This window comes from Lepidochelys olivacea (genome assembly GCF_965140295.1).
Source record: "Lepidochelys olivacea isolate rLepOli2 genome assembly, chromosome: 3".
Classification (NCBI taxonomy): Eukaryota; Metazoa; Chordata; order Testudines; family Cheloniidae; genus Lepidochelys; species Lepidochelys olivacea.
In genome coordinates this window covers 172880105-172887764 of record NC_140413.1, presented here as the reverse complement: position 1 = coordinate 172887764, position 7660 = coordinate 172880105, and positions in this window count along the sequence as shown.

Genomic DNA, 7660 nt, shown 5'->3' with positions numbered 1-7660 from the left:
TTAAAAAAACCCATCCCATTAATATAAAGTTTATCCTAGGATTAAAGTCAATAGTCTTTTGAATCTCCTAATCAAGGAATTGCACAGAGTACTAGAGTATTGTTTTTGAGTTTGCTGAAGCCCAAACTCTAGAAATGTCTCCTTGTTTGCTATTGCCTCTCTGAAGCCTGAAGTGTAACCTGTCCTTAATAGTTACCTGTAGCAGAATTGCCTAATTTGCTAAAAGAAAAGGAGTACTTGTGGCACCTTAGAGACTAACCAATTTGCTAGTTCAGCTGCAATAGTAATCCAGGAAGTGCAGTAACCCAGGACCCACCTGTCTGAAATACAGGGGAGCCTCAGGAAAAGGAGTGGATTGGAATCTGCTTGGATACATATTTGGCCCAGCAACAAAACGCTGGTAGTGAGCTACAAGCATAGCCAAACACTGGCTTTAGTTTTTATGCCTATGGACCTCAAGGTGTTTTACCAAGGTAGGTAAGGAACAGTATCATTATCCCGATGTTAGAGATGAGGAAACAGTCACAGAGGCCCAGATACTCAAAGATATTTTGGCACCTAATTCCGATTGATTTATATGTAGGGTGACCAGACAGCAAGTGTGAAAAATCGGGACAGGGGGTGGTGGGTAATAGGCTTCTATATAAGAAAAAGCCTCAAATATTGGGACTGTCCCTATAAAATCGGGACATCTGGTCACCCTATTTATATGGGAGTTAGGCACCTAGATATCTCTGAGGATCTGAACTAGAGAGCCCATGACCACACAGCAAATCACTGACAGAATGAGTTGACTTCTCAATGGACTGGAAAGGGACAGGAGAGAATGAGGAGAAAGAGCTGCTAAGGCAGAAACTGATCTCTTGTTTTGTTTTTATTTTGAATCCCAAAATATGGTGGTGAGCTTCCTAGAAGCTCATCTAGGAAGGTGTTGGAAAATGGATGCCATCTGGAAGCATTTTTATGCCAAAAGAAAAATGCCTCTTTCTTTTACTTCCTCCCCTTTGCCTTGTCTTTTATGTTGGCCTAGCTGTCTAAACCTCTCACATTCCTCCTGCAGTGCCTGGTTCCAGAAAATGCTCTCCTCAAGCAGCACCTTCTTTCTGTGCATTAATGTCAAGCTTCTGTCTCTTGTCCCATATTTGGGTCTTCATTTCATATTGCCATGCCCAGTCTCCTGGCTTCTGTTCTTCATCTCTGTGATCCAGAGTAGGGAGGGCTCAAGTAATATGACTTGGTTTGCAGCTTGCCTACAACTCTAGGGCAGGCAATAGGTTCAGGGGAAATACATCTAGAGAAATGGAAAGGAATATACAGAGAGAAAATGGTGCAGCATGGTTAAAAATCCTGAGTTGCTAAAAGCCAGACTGTTGCTGCTTAATGAACTTGGAATCGGGGATAAAATAAGGGAATGGGGAAAAGTCCATGGTCTTATCATTGCAGTCGCACAACAGGGAGAAACTTGTTTCTATTAATCACCCATACATGCATCTGGGCACAGCGTACATTTTGCTTAACATGTTTTGCAATCTGAAGCTAAACTTGTACCTTTCCCTTCTTGTTTTGGATCCCTATATAATATTAGCTCAGTATTTACAGTGTTCCCTATACTGCTTACACTCACTATTGGGAATGCTACTTATACTGTTTGTCAAGTGCAACTGAAAAGCTTTTACATGTGATCATTGTAAGACTTATACTTTGCCAATGATTTATTATTATCAGTGTTACGGACAGTCTGTGGCCAGTTTCTCCATATGCGACATGGGGTTAATGATATTGCTACTTACCCAACTATTCTGTCAAAGGGAATGGTGGATTCTCTGTCTTCCAGAAGACTGAATGCTTTTCTGGGTGATATGTTTTAGTCAAACAGAAGTTATCGGGCTCACTACAGGAGTACCTGAGTGACATTCCATGGCCTGTTTTATAACGGAGGTCAGATTAAATGATCATAACAGACCCTTCTGGCCTTAAAATCTACGAGTCTATGAACTTTTAAAAATGCTGAGATCTACAGGTAAAAAAGTGGTAAAAGTAAACTATTTTGTATTTTTCTTATTCATTATTGATTGAAAGCCTAAGCTAAAATTTGTTTCATGGTGTATAAGAAACAGGAGATTTTTCGTAGAAAAGTAATTTCTAAGTCACTCCACATACTTCTAAGAACCATATCAGTGTGGAAAGAAAGAAAGAAAGAAAGAAAGAAGAGCAATGTTTAGGAACATCACTGTTTCCAAACATAAATATTTCTATTTCTGGTTTGATAAATCTGTTTAAATCCCTATTTCAGGTTTCCAGGAAAGTAAAAACAGCCTAGAGGTAGGACATATGATGTAACAGTTTTTTCATGACCTCTTTGACCCTGTGAATTGACTAAGGAGGATAATGGCTCCAAAGTGTGCATTGAATGTTTTGCTTTTCCAGTATCTAGAAGATTCAGTACATCTGAGGTATCACTCCCCCACCCTGCCCCCATCAGGGCTAGTGGAGATGTCCTATTGACAAGAGAAGGAGCTGTATTTTTTTCTCATCACCTCATAAATAGTCGGATTCTGACTGAGGATGTTAGGTAATGCTTGCCACATCCAGAACTCAAAGGGGGTATGACTTTTATTGTATAACCCTTTAAGATCTGAGACAGTACTGTTTAACATAGCATATTGTTTTCCCTTCCTGATTTTACTGGGCTTTGATGCTCATTTTAGAACTTGACAGTTGTATTTGGACTTGACTTACATCTCCCAGTTGGGGAGGAAAAAAACATTATAGATGTTCAGAACACCAGGAAAAATAAACTATATATGTAGAAAGCAAGATTCGACCTTAGGAATGGCATACGCTGACAGGGGACAGTATGCATGTAGGAAAACAGAAAAGGACTTGAAAAGAATCTCATGACTGTTTGACTTTCAATATAAAGGTCTCAGTAATGATAATACTTATGTGTGGGTCTTGTATTTGATCGAATGATGAGGATGAAGTATTAGGAATCATTACATAGACTGCAGAATTTCAAGAGCTGGAACATGTTACAAATAGTGCAACCATAGATATCGTGATGAACTGCTTGTCTTTATAATCAAAGTGAAATCATCCCTGAAACAGTACAGCCGGACAGTGCTTTACAAATTCATGCCAGGCCACTCTTTGGGGGTAGGAATTTTCATTGCCCATTAATAACTGAATTTTTCAGTTGGTCCATGTCAGAATAAATATAAATAATCAATGGGGGTTTCAGTATAAATCAGTGAGGAACCATTGAGCAGGTATGTTTCTAGTGGAGTTCCACAGGGATTGGTTCTTGGCCCTATGCTATTTAATACTTTTATCAATGACCTGAAAGAAAACACAAAATTATCACTGATAAAGTTTGCAGATGACATAAAAATTGGAGGAGTGGTAAATAATGAAGAGAGCAGGTCACTGATACAGAGAGATCTGTATCGTTTGGTAAGCTGGGGGCAAGCAATATGAGTTTTAATATTGCTAAATGTACATGTGTACATCGAGGCACAAAGAATATAGGCCATGCTTACAGGATAGGGCACTCTATCTCAGGAAGCAGTTATTGAAAAAGATTTGGCGGTCATGGTGGATAATCAGCTGCACATGAGCTCCTAGTATGACATTGTGGCCAAAAGGGCCAATGTGATCCTGGGATGCATAAATGGGAATCTTGAGTAGGAGTAGAGGTATTTGGCACTTGTGAAACTGCTACAGCAATACTGTGTTCAGTTCTGGTGTCCACAATTCAAGGAGGATGTTGATAAATTTGGAGAGGGTTCAAAGAAGAGTCAGCAGAATGATTAAAGGACTAGAAAATATGCCTCAGAGTGATAAACTGTGCTCTATGAGTCTATTTAGCTTAACAAAGAGAAAGTTAAGGGGAAACTAGGTAACATTCTATAAATACCTGCATGGGGAACAAATATTTGATAATGGGCTCTTTAATCTATCAAACAATGGTATAAATTCAGAAAAGGCACACGTTTGTAACAGTGAGAGTAATTAACCGTTGGAACAATTTACTAAGGATGGTTGTGGATTCTCCATCTCCATCACTCCATCTTTAAATCAAAATTGAATGATTTTCTAAAAGATCTGCTCTGGGAATTATTTTGGGGAAGTTGTATGGTTTGTGTTGTACAGGAAATCAGACTAGATGTTGACAATGGTCCCTTCTGGCCTTGGAATCTGAAAGTCTGGATTCAGGTCCAAACTCTAGCTTGGGCCTATTTCTAAAAATATTTGGGGAAAATCTAATGCATGCTACTGATCTTCCTTGTTTATTGAAGTCAGTGGGACTATGCATGTGCTTTCCTGGAATGGGGCCAAAATCAGGATATGAAAAACATTCAAAATGCTAATAGCATGAAGTCAAAAATGCAATCTTCAGGATCTGAGTGGCCTTCTTTCTCCTTCCTGTCCTAGGCAATGATAAAGGGCCTACGATTAACGGATTATTGCTGTGGATGAGGGAAATTTCCTTGAGGCTAGATTGTGTCTTTTTAAGTCATAATCATGAGCAGAGGGCAATGAAGCTCTGCTAAACTCCAGGAGAATTACCAAAGAGATTTGTCTGAGATATCTACATATCTACACTACAAAATTAAGTCGACATAATTTACGTCGGCATACAGCTCTGCAATAATTACGTCGTCTGTGCGTGTCTAAGCTTTGCTCATTGTGTTGGCACTGCGCATCCTCACCAGGAGTGCTTGTATCAATTGTTTTGTCCGTGTGAGGCATTGTGGGATGGCTCCTGAAAGCCAGTTAGAGTTGACACAAGCAACACAGTGTCTATGCTGTCATGGCGTCGACCTAACTACAACAACCTTGACACTACACCGCTTAGGGCGGTGGAGTTATTAAATTGGCATAGTGGGCAGTTATGGTAGTTGGAGTGAAATTTAAGTGTAGACACTTCTGTAGTTAGGATAATGTAAACTGCCTTGCGTCAACCTAACTCTGTAATGTAGGCTAGACCTGAGGAAGGCAAAATCCCTCTGGTGCTGCTCCTTGTGCACAAAGGATGAAATTGATCCCTGTGCAGAGGCCCAGCACAGAGCCCTCATTTATATCCCATTTCAGCTCTGTTTGGAGGCGAGAAGTGGGACTTAAGCGATGCATAGTCTTTGTGCTGGCCACCTGGTAGGGACATAATCTGGCAGGTCCATTAGAGCAGATTACCATATCTCAGTACACCAGCCCACTCGGCCATGACCCCACTTCCTCCATTTTGGGATTCTGCTCCTTTTGGGTATCCAGTGGGCAGGGCACATTGAGCAGTCCCTACACTCCCCATTATGAGTTTTGAATTCATTTCAATGGCGTGTTAAAACTCTGGATAATTCAATTGTTAACCATTTCCCTACTGATCATTTTAGCAGAAACATTGAGCTAGAGGGCTTCTATGTTGTGTCCATGAAGTGGTAGTCTGTACTCTGTCAATAGGTCAGCATATTTAAACCCCACTTAACCTGTATTTTGAGTGCTTAAGAGGGACTTAGTGGTGCATAAGACTGGTGTAGGCTCTCTGCACAGGAGTCAGTTTCACATTTACACAGAGCACTGTGTTTTATTCCAAGACTCTGTCACTTCTGAACAAACCCCCAGGTCCAAACATCCACAATCACTTAGCTCTCATGGTTGTGGCTGGCTTCCATTTCTATAATGGTCCAAAGATGATGAACCAAAACCCTGGATATCAAACCTTCCCTTAAAACATTGGGAAAATATGGATCCAGACCCAAACTTTGTAGTTTGAGTCTGTCTTCAGTTCCAAACCACTCTGCTTAGTAGAAATACATGGAATTTATGGCATTGTAGATTTTTTCTTTCTCTTTTTTAAGTGATAACCTGCTCCAGCATTTAGCTGAACAAACTCCCTGACCTGAATCATTTTGTGGAGAAAGAGAAATGAAGCAAGAAAGTGCACACTGTAATCAAAATAACCACTTTGAGGTTTGGAGCAGATATGTAAATATAAATGAAGCAGAACTACTTTTCTCCCATAAAATGTTTTAAAAGCCAATAATGCAATTCAAAGGTCTAGCATTCAACTCAAAAGAAAATTATATGAAACTCCCAGGAATTCGTTGCTGTCTTGTAATATCTTAACTAAATATTGGAGGGCAAAGATATATCATTTCCAAATAGAAGGTTAAATTTTTATTAAGAAAGTCAGAAAATTGATATAAAGATCATTTCCCACTAGGATCGCTATGGAGGATGGAGTTGGGTATAACAAGTATTATGCTGCTGTAGTGGAAAATGTACCACTGCATACTGTAGAGCAAAATACCGCATCTGTCTCATTTAACTTTTAGTTTTTAAAGACCAAGAAATAGAGGAACAGATTTTTTATTGCATAGGGATCATTTTGTTCCCTCTCATAAACCTTCCATATGTCTGTACAGCCATGTCTTGTTTTCAATTTTAGTGAAGGTTTTTGTTTGGAGTCTCATAAAATTCTAATTTATTGCAGCTTCTCTTTATAAAAAGGAGTGGTGGGGGGTGGAGGGGGGAGGAGTGAGATAGCATGTGCAAGGCACACTCAAGGAATGCTTTTTTAAATTTAAAGCATCAGTCCTCTTAACTACCCCAAGCTGAGGCTGTGCTATGTTTATCTGCAAATAGTTTTCATAGTCTGTGATCACTTTTCCTCCCAGCCATGTGTGTGTGCACTCTACATGTAGAAATTTTAAATTACTTTGCAGGGATGATAATCATATACATTTAATCCTTTGTTTACAGAATACAAATACTAGGCTTTCAGAACATGCTAATGAGCACTGTAGGAAGCCGTGTAGAGTAGGTATGATGGGAAATGATGAATAGGGACCCTCCTCTGACCTTCCACAGTACCAGGGAAAGATTCTCTTTTAGCACTTTCTTGTTTGTTATGGGCCAGATCCTTCACCCCTCTGCAGTCCCTTTGTGCGGCTTTGGTGTGGCAAAGGAACCAGAAAGTTGGCTTACCTGGTTACCTGTGGATTCCACCAGCATGGGGGAAACGATAGGTGGCATAGGACAAGCATAGCCAGCCCCACGCAGCCTCCCCTGGTGCAAGGGATGTGGCTGGAACAGTATGGAATGCTATTGATTCCCAGCTGCCACAAAGTCCTTGGCAATGTCCCAGTTCCATGTTGTTATTGTACTCTTTATTTTAAATCAGCAGACTGCTTGCATCCATGGCTGTGTGAGGGAAAAATCAGGTAGAGCTGCACTGTTGCTATACTGTGTACTTTTAGAAAAGTCCTGCTGAGTATGCCCATCAGATGGCTGCCTCCCTTTAATCCACAACATTTGGTGGGCCAAGGTTATAATGGCTGATAAGCTAGAAAAACATGTTCACAAGGAGGGTAATATGACATTCACCTTGCACTCAGTGATGGGAGTGTGCATTTGGCATGAGTAAGGAGTTCAGGATTTGGCCCCAAGGGAGAAATGTGTGACACTTTTAGGGCCCAATCCTGCAGTAAGCTCCACATGTGCTGATATACCTGCTCCTGCATGAAGCTCATTGCAAGATTGGGACTGTCCATCTTTGGACCCAAAACATTGAGTTTTAGAGCAAGATTTAGTGCAAATGGTTATGTTGCCCGGTTGTAACCACAGCTGCTTGATTTGTCAGCAGTATGCTGGTATGTTAATT